This window comes from Dendropsophus ebraccatus, chromosome 1 (assembly GCF_027789765.1).
Source record: "Dendropsophus ebraccatus isolate aDenEbr1 chromosome 1, aDenEbr1.pat, whole genome shotgun sequence".
Taxonomy (NCBI): domain Eukaryota; kingdom Metazoa; phylum Chordata; class Amphibia; order Anura; family Hylidae; genus Dendropsophus; species Dendropsophus ebraccatus.
In genome coordinates, this window is record NC_091454.1 from 13,849,762 (window position 1) to 13,861,896 (window position 12,135).

Below are 12,135 nucleotides of genomic sequence, written 5' to 3' on the forward strand. Positions count from 1 at the left end.
AATGGGCACAGGCCACCAAACTGGAGACTTTTCATCATATCATTCCCTAATTTTGTTGTACTATGGGTTAAAATTTGGTGTTAGCTCCATGAATTCATGGATGATCCCTCTGGCTGCATGTCGAGGGTTTCAGGTCAGAGGTTGACGTCTGCGGCGAATTGCTGACGAAGGTTTTGGGAGCAGGGTCTAGAGCAAGGCGATCATTGTCCGTCATCCAACACCCTTATCTCCTTAACAGCTACTGCTATTTATACACGGACAAGGCAGTAAAAAGCTGTATCATAAAAACAGTCCACATCTCCACATGAGTCTGGGATTCCCAGCGAATCATTTATCATGGTCTGTCAAGCCACTGGCTGGTACTTGCCATCTGGCACAACAGTTCCAGCCTCTGCCGGCCACATTCTTTGCATGTATCGCATATAATGTACCGTGCGGGACGAGGCATGACCAACTGTAGACAGGGAGGAATGTAGACTGGTACGCAAACTGTTTAAAAGGGGAAACAGGGGCTCTGTGCTAGCAGCGAGGGCAACAGGTGGGCGTATATATTGGGAACCAGTATTACTGAGACTAGTGTTACATTTACAAGGCTGCTGGCGGTCTTGCTACATTGGGTGGGGAGCAGACAGGATAACCTCTCGGTAACCCCCGGGATGGCTTGGATCCATGATACGAGATCGGGTGCCTTATTGCATTTACTCCAATGGTGACAAGTTCAGTTTTGATTTATCGGTAATACAAGTTACTGTATCCTCGAGTGTCTATGTGGCTTCCCAGAAGAGGGGTATTATTCACTTGGATATTCCATCACTTCAGGATTGGTGGGGATTTAATCTTTGATCCTGAGAATGAAGGGGCAGCTGGTCTATTACACGGGGTAATCGGAGGGAGCAAGCGAGCGCCAACCTGTCAGGTTAGCAATCAGTTGCTCCTTGTTTCCCGCTCACTTCCGGGGAGCTGTGGGGGGGAAGGGGGGATGCCCGGGGAATCTTTAGATCGTCCGGGCAGCCCATAGGAGATGACAGCTGTCTGTTGCTGCTGCTCCTATTACACGGAGCGACGGCGGCAGATCGTTGCTATCATTGTCTTTTGTCTTTCAGCATGTTGAAAGACGTTAAAAGACAACGATCAGCCAACATCGTGCATTTTGGCTGATCATTGCCTTTTATTACACAAATCGATTATCGGCCTTAATGGCTGAAAATCAGCCAAATATGGCCAATAATCTCTTTGGTGTAATAGGGCCTTTAGCGCTGTCGCCCTTGCACTGTCTTTCCTTGGACAGTGATGCCTGGTCCACCCGGCTGTAAAGACTACGGACACCACAGTGCTCAATCAAAGCTTCAGAGTAAATGGGGTCACAGAGATCAAACTCCCTACTGATGTATATCCTAGCATATTATACCCCGCACAGTCTGGTAGCTGTCTGCAGGGGAAACCCTCAAGAGACTGCAACCCTTCTTTTCTCTGCACAACCAGGTAGCCAAGGTAGCCAAGGTGGTCCCCGGTGGTTTCTCCCTGCCCCATTGGCCTTGATTGACAAATCTCACCCTGTTTGGGTATAGGGAGAGATCAGTTATTTAGAGGAAAGGAATATACCAATGAGTAATGACTAGAGATGAGTGTGACTCAAGCATGCATCAATCTGATCATTTGGCAATTGAATATGGGTGACTGAAGAAGTTGGATGAAGCCATAGGGGGTTTGGGAAAACATGGATACAGCCTGAGGCCTTATTTACACATTCCGTAAAAATGTCCAAGACCACGGACAATTTTAGGGCCCATTAAATACTATGGGGGAGATTTATCAAAGGGTGTAAAATTTAGACTGGTGCAAACTGGCCACAGCAACCAATCACAGCTCAGCTTCCAGCTCTGGTGAAAGAAAAGAGGAGCTGTGATTGGTTGCTGTGGCATGTTTGCACCAGTCTAAATTTTACACCCTTTGATAAATCTCCCCCTATGTGTGCATTCATACCATCCGTGCCGTGATCTTTGCTGCGAAAAAATAGGACACGTTATAGTGCAGATCGCGGCACAGATGCCTCTACCAATTCCTTTCACCGCTCCTGTCACCTGCTTCCATCTCCCCTGCTCCTGTCACCGCTCCTGTCTCTCCCCGCTTCCATCTCCCCTGCTCCTGTCACTGCTCCTGTCACCTGCTCCCATCTCCCCTGCTCCTGTCACCGCTCCTGTCTCTCCCCGCTTCCATCTCCCCTGCATCTCCCCTGCTCCTGTCACTGCTCCTTTCACCTGCTCCCATCTCCCCTGCTCCTGTCTCTCCCCGCTCCCATCTCCCCCACTCCTGTCACCGCTCCTGCCTCTCCCCGCTCCCATCTCCCCCACTCCTGTCTCTCCCCGCTCCCATCTCCTCCACTCCTGTCACCGCCCCTGCCTCTCCCCGCTCCCATCTCCCCCGCTCCTGTCACTGCTCCTGTCTCTCCCCGCTCCTGTCACTGCTCCTGTCTCTCCCTGCTCCCATCTCCCCCGCTCCTGTCTCTACCCGCTCCCATCTCCTCTGCTCCTGTCACTGCTCCTATCTCTCCCCACTGCCATCTCCCCCACTACTGTCTCTCCCCGCTCCTGTCACCGCCCCTGCCTCTCCCCGCTCCCATCTCCCCCGCTCCTATCACTGCTCCTGTCTCTCCCCGCTTCCATCTCCCACGCTCCTGTCTCTCCCCACTCCCATCTTCCCCGCTACTGTCACTGCTCCTGTCTCTCACTGCTCCCATTTTCCTCGCTCCTGTCACCGCTCCTGTCTCTCACTGCTCCCATTTTCCCCGCTCCTGTCACCGCTCCTGTCTCTCCCCGCTCCCATCTCCCTCGTTCGTGTCTCTCCCCGCTCGTTACCTCTCCCATCTCCCCTGATCCTGTCACCTGCTCCCACCTCCCCTGCTCCCGCCTCTCTCCGCTCCCATCACCGCTCTCGGATGCAATCAACAGACGCCTAGTGTCCAGGTTAATAGGTAGCGTCTTCTTCTTCTTAAAAGGAACGAACAAAATCACGCTCCTTGAAAAACACTGGACATGTGAATGAAGCCCTAGGCCATAGGTGGTATCCATGTTTTCCCAGACTCCCTAGGGCTACATCCAACTTCAACCACCGGTAATCAAATGCCGAATGATCAGAGTTGAGCATGCTCAAATTGCACTAATCTCTAGCGATGATAGGTTCCCTTTAAGAAGCCAAAGCCATTTTACCTATTACATAGAGGGGAATTGTGAACAAAGACCCGGGTTTCCAGTCATGGGACTCTTTAGTCAGACATCTTAGCAGAAATCTCACTCTTCAGACATACACTTGTGTTTGCTTCACAGACTATCAAGATGGTAAATAGATTTTATACCTGCGCGTGATCAAAGGGAGAGGGGCGCCACACTGTTGAAGAGTTAGTGGGATTTGCAGTCCTAGGAGCGATCAGGAGTGCACTGCAAACAGCTTCACATAGTTCATGGGACGCACTTCAATGGGAATAGGTTCAGCTCCCAGGTGTATCCCATCAATGGAAACCTTATCAGGTCATGGCCAGGTTCACACTGGCCTAATAAGGAAGTATTTTTACAGTCATATCATGGCGGCGAGTCCTGGACCGACCACTCGATAAGGCCATATCCGGGCCTGGACTTGCCGCCATAAGATGGTGTCTGTGGTGTAGGGGAGACAAACTCTTTATAACCACTCTGTAACATATAGCCCTCTACTGACTTGGAAAGCTTTAACTGAGAATATAACAGTGGGTTTTAAAAGCTGGAGTACCACTTTAATTTTAAAGGGATTCTGATGTCACATACGTGCTGTCTGAACAGAGGCCGTCCCTTGCTCCTTTTCCTCACCGCACCAGCCATGATCGATAGATCTTTGTCTGATTGGGTATATATATAGAGATCTATCAATCAAAGCCAATAGGGCAAGTAAGAGTCAATGGGGACCTCCCCAATGACTTGTAGATCAGGCAGCATGAAAGTGATCTGAGAGCAGCAATTCATTTAGCAAACTACCGAGACTGTTACATAGCTGTTAGGGCAAGGAGACGTATGGTACCTTCCATATATCTGTATGTGCTTCCAATGCTTTCATTTTCTGGTGCCAAGTGTCAAAGAGGCGTTCCTTAACTCCAGAGGGCAGTAATGTCACCTTGCTCCCCCTCCCAACCTTACCCCTGCTTGAGGCCAGGCCCTGTTTCCGAATCTTGTTACTGCTTGTGTGCTGATGTAAGGGCTTGGCTCCCAGCTGACCGTCAGTCAGGCAGGAACAAGGATGGAAGGAGGAGCAAGGAGGCGTTACAGCTTTTGACACCTAAAGGGGTGCTTCGATTAAGAAGGATTTAACCCTGTTCAATCCCCACCAATAATCTAGGCTTGTTTGTAATAGGTTTTTATAACATGAATTAAGGCCATATTTTTCAGCACATACTAACTCAAAAAATCCTCACTTCCTGGTCTACTCCGTCTCCACTCCTCTATCAACCCCCTCCCTTCTGAGACAGAGGCCACATGATCTCTGTCTCTTCTGTTGCCAGTCAAGTTGTAACACCTCATCTGTAAACCCGCCCACCACTGACATCACACCAATGAGTGAGCACCTGGACAAGGGCAGGGAAACAGCCTCTCCTGAGTAGTATAAGGGAAAGGAGACATTGTTGTTTCATCTCTCTCTCTCTTTTTCTAATCTAGATAGATAGATTTTTTTTTGATACTTGGTACCGGAGAATAAAAGCATAGAGGGGTACATGAAAGGTACCATGCATGTCCTGGCCCTAACAGCTATCTAACAGTGTCTGCAGCTTGGAACTTGAATTGCAGCAGGTTCCCTTTAAATTAAGTAGTGTTAGGTGCAATGGATATAATATACTGACCTTAGTTTTTCTTTTATTCCTCCTTAAAGTTTTGGATGCAGGTTTCCTGATGATCCAGCTAGTCCAGATTTTCTCCACATCCAATACAAATTCTTATATGGTTCTCTTCTATGCCTGCGGGTAAAGAAATAAGATTGTAAGCTCACGGTCACAAGGATGCATAGAGACTCATCACAATAATAACATAATAGCGCTACTTTTCAAACTTTTCTTCCTGTCGCCCTCGGCAGCCATCCCCCCTAGCAGTCTCCAGAAAGAGAGAAATCGGAAAATCCCCCCTTTAAGTGACCAGGAATGACTTGTCACGCCGTCGGCCGGCTCCTCGAATCAGATTTGTTGCCATGCAGATTTCCCAGTTACCCAGCATTCCCCGAGCCGTCACGTCCCAGTCATCTAATGGGAACGGCTTCGCCTGAGAAGGCACAAGCCGTCCTTATCTTCTCTGACAAGGCTGTTTGTGAACCTGAGAGTTTTGCGGCTAATTCGACTAATCTATCATCTCCGTGTTCCTCTACATTCCCCTCTTTGTTCCGGGGAAAGGGGGGGGGGGGATGATGTCATCTCTAGTCAGTTATGAAATGTGTAATGAAGAAGACACGTTACATAAGAAATCCTCCAAGTGTCATTAAAGAGGAGGCAGCGGGAAGACGAGAATGAAGACGAGGCATTTATATATATGAGGCCAATCACAAAGACATTAGAATGGAACCTAATGGAGGGGGGGGAGGGGGGGCAGGCTCCCAAGTGTCTCATCGTCGGGCAAACTTTGTCATATCGGTGCGAGCTGTTTGCCTAGCAAGCTGTGCAATTTTCTCCAGCGAGTTAATTTCGAGTCTTACGGCTCCTGTGTCTCATTCTCACTGACAAGTGCCTCCAGCCAGCTCAGCCTCAAAGAACACTAAATCTTTTTCAGAATGTATTTATAGAATTCCATAAATCTTGCACGCACCTTCCAGCAGCTGTAGGGAGAGCTAGAGCCTAAAACCAGGCTGCGAGGGTGTCTTTGTTCCAGGATCCGCACCACCAACACACTTTCCATACTTTGAGTGACATCTTTCTAGGGAATACATCAATTATCTATAAAGGTATATAGGGGAGATTCATCAAACATGGTGTAAAGTGAAACAGGCCCAGTTGCCCCTAGCAACCAATCAGATTCCACCTTTCATTTTCCAAAGAGTCTGTGAGGAATGAAAGGTGGAATCTGATTGGTTGCTGGGGCGACTGAGCCAGTTTCACTTTACACCATGTTTGATAAATTTCTCCCAAGATGTCTGCCTATATGGTAGGGTAATATCTTCACTAAATCGAGAACGCGGCCGTAGAGAGAGGAGTCCGGTCCGCGTTGGCCTTGTCTCCGTTGGTGGTGGGGGCCTGTGGTTGCCAAACGTAACCCGATATGGAAGTGGAAGTTGGGATATTTAAAGGAGTGGTCTATTTTTCATATACTAAGAGGGAGATTTATCAAACAAGGTGTAAAGTGAAACCTGCTCAGTTGCCCCTAGCAACCAATCAGATTCCACCTTTCATTCCTCACAGACTCTTTGGAAAATGAAAGGTGGAATCTGATTGGTTGCTAGGGGCAACTGAGCCAGTTTCACTATACGCCATGCTTAATAAATCTCCCCCCATGTATGGCCCCTTGCACACATCCGTGTTCGGCTCTGTAGTATGTACAGTCCGTAATTGTGGACGGCCCGTAGATCACACTACATGAGCCGCCTACAGTCGGCGTGCGCTTGTGAAGGAATCTAAAGTCTATGGAGCCTTATATGTGGATTCGTAATTAGGGACAGTATAGGACCCATTGAAGTCTATGGAGCCTTATATGTGGATTCGTAATTAGGGACAGTATAGGACCCATTGAAGTCTATGGAGCCTTATATATGGATTTGGAATTATAAACAGTATAGGACCCATTGAAGTCTATGGAGCCTTATATATGGATTTGGAATTATAAACAGTATAGAAACCATTAAAGTCTATGGAGCTTTATATGTGGATACGGAATTAGGGACAGTATAGGATCTATTAAAGTCTATTGAGCCTTAAATATGGATTCAGAATTATGGACAGTATAGGATCCATTAAAGTCAATGGAGCCTCATATGTGGATTCATAATTACGGACAGAATAGGACCCATTAAAGTCTATGGAGCCTTATATATGGATTCAGAATTATGGACAGTATAGGACCCATTAAAGTCTATGGAGCCTTATATATGGATTCAGAATTATGGACAGTATAGGAACCATTAAAGTCTATGGACCCTTATACATGTATTTGAAATTTTGAGCAGTTAATCCATTGTATGGAGCCTTATATATGGATTCAGAATTACGGACAGTATAGGATGCTCTTTGTGTCCGCTTCCCGTTCTAAGATTTGAGGCTCCTCTATTACCTCACAATTAGGCTCCTTACACACGGACAGTATAGGACAGAAGTCTATGGGTCGGTGCTCCCAGCTGTTGTGGCCCCGGAGCCCGGACCCCAAAAGACAGAATCTGCCATTGTATGTGTCAGATTGTGGCCCAGATTCCAGGCACGGTTGTGTGTATCGGCCCATAGACTTTCAACAGGTCCTATACTGTCCTTAACTATGGAAACATGTGTCAGGCCAATAGAGAATCTGCAAAGAAAGAGAGTCTCTCACGCTGGAGGACTTGTCCTGTCCTGCATTACAAACAGAAGCCATAAAATTAAACAATGACATGTAATACTTCATTTCTCCTGAGGTGGCGCTGCAGGGAAATTAAACACTTTCTGCCAGGTTTCTTCATATATTACACCAGATTATTGAGGTCACACTGGTTTCTCCTTGAGGAGAGTAATATTAAAATGAGTGGAGACTTGTTGACCATTTGTGCTCCACTTGGGGGGGAGGGGGCTCGTAAGTACTTAAAGGGATACTTTGGTGGAAAAAAACCCAAAACATTTTCTTTCACATTACCTGGTGTCAGAAAGTTGTATACATGTGTAATTTACTTTTATTTAAAAGTCTTAAATATTTCATTAGTTATCAGCTGCTGTATGTCCTGCAGGAAGTGGCGTATTCTTTCCAGTCTCTGACACAGTGCTCTCTGCTGCCACCTCTGTCCATGTCAGGAACTGTCCAGAGCAGAAGAGGTTTTCTATGGGGATTTGCTCCTGCTCTGGACAGTTCCTGACACGGACAGAGGTTGCAGCAGAGAGCACTGTGTCAGAGACTGGAAAGAATACGCCACTTCCTGCAGGACATACAGCAGCTGATACGTACTGGAAAACTTTAGATCTCAAATCTATATAACTTTCTGACACCAGTTGATTTCAATTTTATTTGCCAGGAGTTCCACTTTAATAACAGCAGTGACAAACCAAAAATAAATTAAAAAATAAATAAATAAATAAATAAATAAATGTTTTTAAAAAATCGAAAAATTACACAAGAAAATAAGAAAATATGAAAATTTTAATTTTCATGAAAATTTTTAGTTCCAGAGCATGTGCCCTACAGTTAACCCATTGCGTGCAGTGGCAGTTATTTGTTTGAGAGGCGGGTGACGGTGCGCGGCTGATGCTGCCAATATCGCTACTCGTGCTAATAGCCAGAGAACAGTTAATGGCACTGCCCCAAGGTCAGCTTGTCGACAGCAGACATTGGTTTCCATCCAAACGTCTGTAAGATTTTATTTTTTTTTTCTCTTCGTCCCCGAGTAGTCAGTCGGCAACAATCGTCCGGCGAAATAAAACAGGAAGATTGTGTATTGATGCCTGTTTACTTTCTCAGACGTCATCTATGCTGCCGTGAAAGCCGGGATTAAAAACAAAAAATTTTAAAAAGTGAAAGAAAGAAGAAGAAGAAGAAGAAAAAAAAAACGGAATTCAACTCCATCGACAAAATGGCGGATGAGTAGCGGCGGACATTTTGTAGCCGCCTGACTTTGGAGCATTGGCAGAGATTCACAAAAACGATAAGACACGCTGGGCGAGTTTTAACTGTCCCCGTGCCAAGGGTAACTTTTCACGGTGTTACTGGTATTAAGGAACTGCGATAATAGCTGCGCGTTAGCTGCCTTGGTTTTTTTTTTCCTTATTTAGGCTCTCGATGTGACAAGACTTTCTTAACCCTTAAACAGCCGGCACGTGAGCTCAACGAGGAAAATCCTATAATACTAGGTAACAAAAGCAATAAAAAATGATGATGATGATAGCATACGTGAATCGGTGAGGTTATACCGGACAACAGTACGGTATTAACCGGTTAGTGACCGCGTGATGTAATGGTCCAGGGCGGCAGTGTACATGGAAGTAAAGACTTGGAGAAAGAGGAGTGGCTGCACCTCACACCCATGCTTCATTGTACATGGAAGGAAACAGCGACCGCTCAAGGGGAGGTGAAGGCAAAGTGTCAGAAGGTGAAAGTAAATGGAAAAAACTAACATAAAGCAAAAATACATAAATACATATATCTATATATATCTATATCTATCTATCTATATATATATATATATATATATATATATATATATATATATATATACATACAGAGAGAGAGAGAGAGAGAGAGAGTGACAGTGTGTATAATGTGTATTTATGTATGTATATGTATATGATACATGTATGTGTATATAATATATGAATGTATATATGTGTGTGTATATATGTGTAAATAATATATGTATTTTGTGTATATGTGTGTGTATATATGTATGTATATATAATATATGTGTGTATGTATGTGTGTATAACATGTATATAATATGTATGTGTTTATATGTATGTATGTGTGTATATGTATGTATGTATGTGTATATAATATATGTACGTACATGTGTATATATTTATATATATAGAGAGAGATAGTGATAGTGTGTATTATATTTTTATGTGTGTATATGTATGTGTATGTCTGTGTATATATGTGTGTATAATATGTGTGTGTGTATGTGTGTGTATATATGTGTGTATGTCTGTGTATATATGTGTGTATATGTATATATGTATATGTAATGTATGTATATATATATATATTATGAGGGAGGTTTATCAAACATGGTGTAAAGTGAAACTGGCTCAGTTGCCCCTAGCAACCAATCAGATTCCACCTTTCATTTTCCAAAGAGTCTGTGAGGAATGAAAGGTGGAATCTGATTGGTATTTGTATATGTATGTGTGTATAATATATGTATATAATGTATGTATGTATATGTGTATGTATGTGTATATAATATGTATGTATGTGTATGTATATATGTGTGTATATTATATATACCATATGTATGTGTGTGTACATATATATGTATAATATATGTATGTATGTGTGTATATTATATGTATGTGTATACATATGTGTGTATATTATATGTATGTATGTGTATCTATGTGTGTATATTATATGTATGTGTATGTATGTATGTACGTATGTGTATACATATGTGTGTATATTATATGTATGTATGTATGTATGTGTGTATGTTATATGTATGTAAATGTATATAATATGTGTCTGTATATGTATGTATGTATGTGTATATCATATATGTATATGTATGTGTGTGTACATTTATAGAAATGTATATATATTTATCTATATACATATATAATGCAATGCATTGAAGTCAATGGGATGTTGGACGTCTAATGTACACAGTGTATAAAATGACAGACATTATCTGCACAGACGTCAAAATAATGATCATGACAATTATTTTTGGACGTCTTTTGCAAACATTGGATGTTATTTTTTTTCAACGTCCTTTTTACTATTAAATTCAATGGACTTTTCAATTAAAGACACATCTAAAGGGCGATCAGTCCACCTGAACTAGAATAATGTCCCAACAGCCATCCCTGCACTGACAGGCGGTCAAACAGCGAAATTAGGGGCCGCATTTTTTGTTTTCAAAAACAGAGAGGAAAAAACGTGGTGTGAACATGGCCATACACTACTGTCCATAAAGGACACATATTATACTGTATAATCCAAAAAAATGGAAACAATATAGAAACTATTAGATTAGAAAAAAAGGAAACAAATAGCATAAAATCTTACAGAAAAAAAAATGAAAAAAATATAAAGTAGAATGAAAAATTAAATATCAAGTGAAATAAAAAAAGAAAGAAAAAAGACACAAATAAAAAAAAAAGTTGCAGAAAAAAATAAATAAAATAAAGTAAAATAAAAAATAAAATAAAAAAAATTCAATAAAATGTAACAAAAAAGTAAAAAAAAAATTTAATTAAAAAGCGCAGCTAGGTAGTATAAGTAGAAATGTGTCTAGTCTTTAAGGACTCTGGTCACCAAGGGGTTAGAGGAGAGTATTACAGTAAGAGAGAGGGAATGGCTGCCTTATTGGGTCAGGAAAGAACATTTAACCCCTTGCAGGACGGAGCACGGGACATGATAAAACTGACATGGAACTGCAATCCCTACATCTACTAGTCAGGAAGCGATCATACAGCTTGTCCGGTATGTTTCTAGTAACACTGCTGTCAGTCTGGGGTCAGTCAGTAGTATAACATACATGATCAGCGGTGGTCCGAGCAGTTACATCACACACCGATCAGTGTGATCAGAACACAGCAAATAGCTGTCAGGGGTTAAAGGGGTTATTCAGGATTAGAGAACTATAGTCGATTTCTTCCAAAATCAGTGCGTGTGGAATTACTCGGCCCCATTCACTTTAATGGAACTAGAATGCAATACCACACACGACCTGAGGACAATGGTGGCGCTGTTTCCTGGAAGACCTATGTTGTTCTAATCCTGGACAACCCCTTTAAGGTGAGACACAGTCGTACTTTTTTTATGGTTTGATTGGTCGGGGGTGTGGGTGATCAAGTCATCATGAGAAGGGCAAAGTGTATGGCTGTGTGCTTCACCCAATAGACCGATAGAGCCCATCTAGTACTAGAAATCACAGCAAGCTGGGGAGTGAAGTGCACAGACATGTGCTTCTCCCTGCTCATACCCTAACCCATCAAAACAGTTTTTTTTGTTAAATGGGAACTCAGAATTCAGAAAAAAATTCAAATCAACTGGTGCCAGAAAGTGCCAGAGATTTGTCATTTACTTTTATTAAAAAAAATCTCCAGTTTTTCAGTACTTATCAGCTGCTGTATGTCCTGCAGGAAGTGGCGTATTCTTAAGGTTTCAAAAAGTTTTTATTTAAAGGGGAACTCCAGTGATTCCCCCTCCCAAATCAACTGGTTTCAGAAAGTTATATAGATTTGTAAATTACTTCTATTCAAAAATCCCAAGCCTTCCAGTACTTATCATCTTGTGTATGTCC

General features: G+C 43.1%; 1 long non-coding RNA gene across 1 annotated transcript in view; it reads right to left on the bottom strand.

Annotated features, from left to right (window-relative positions):
• LOC138789233 (uncharacterized) overlaps nt 1-12,135 on the bottom strand; it is a 71,279-nt gene that overhangs the window by 13,920 nt on the left and 45,224 nt on the right. The window contains exon 4 of the long non-coding RNA XR_011362711.1: nt 4,862-4,975. This is a non-coding gene — a long non-coding RNA (uncharacterized lncRNA). The remainder of the gene's footprint in view (nt 1-4,861; nt 4,976-12,135) is intronic.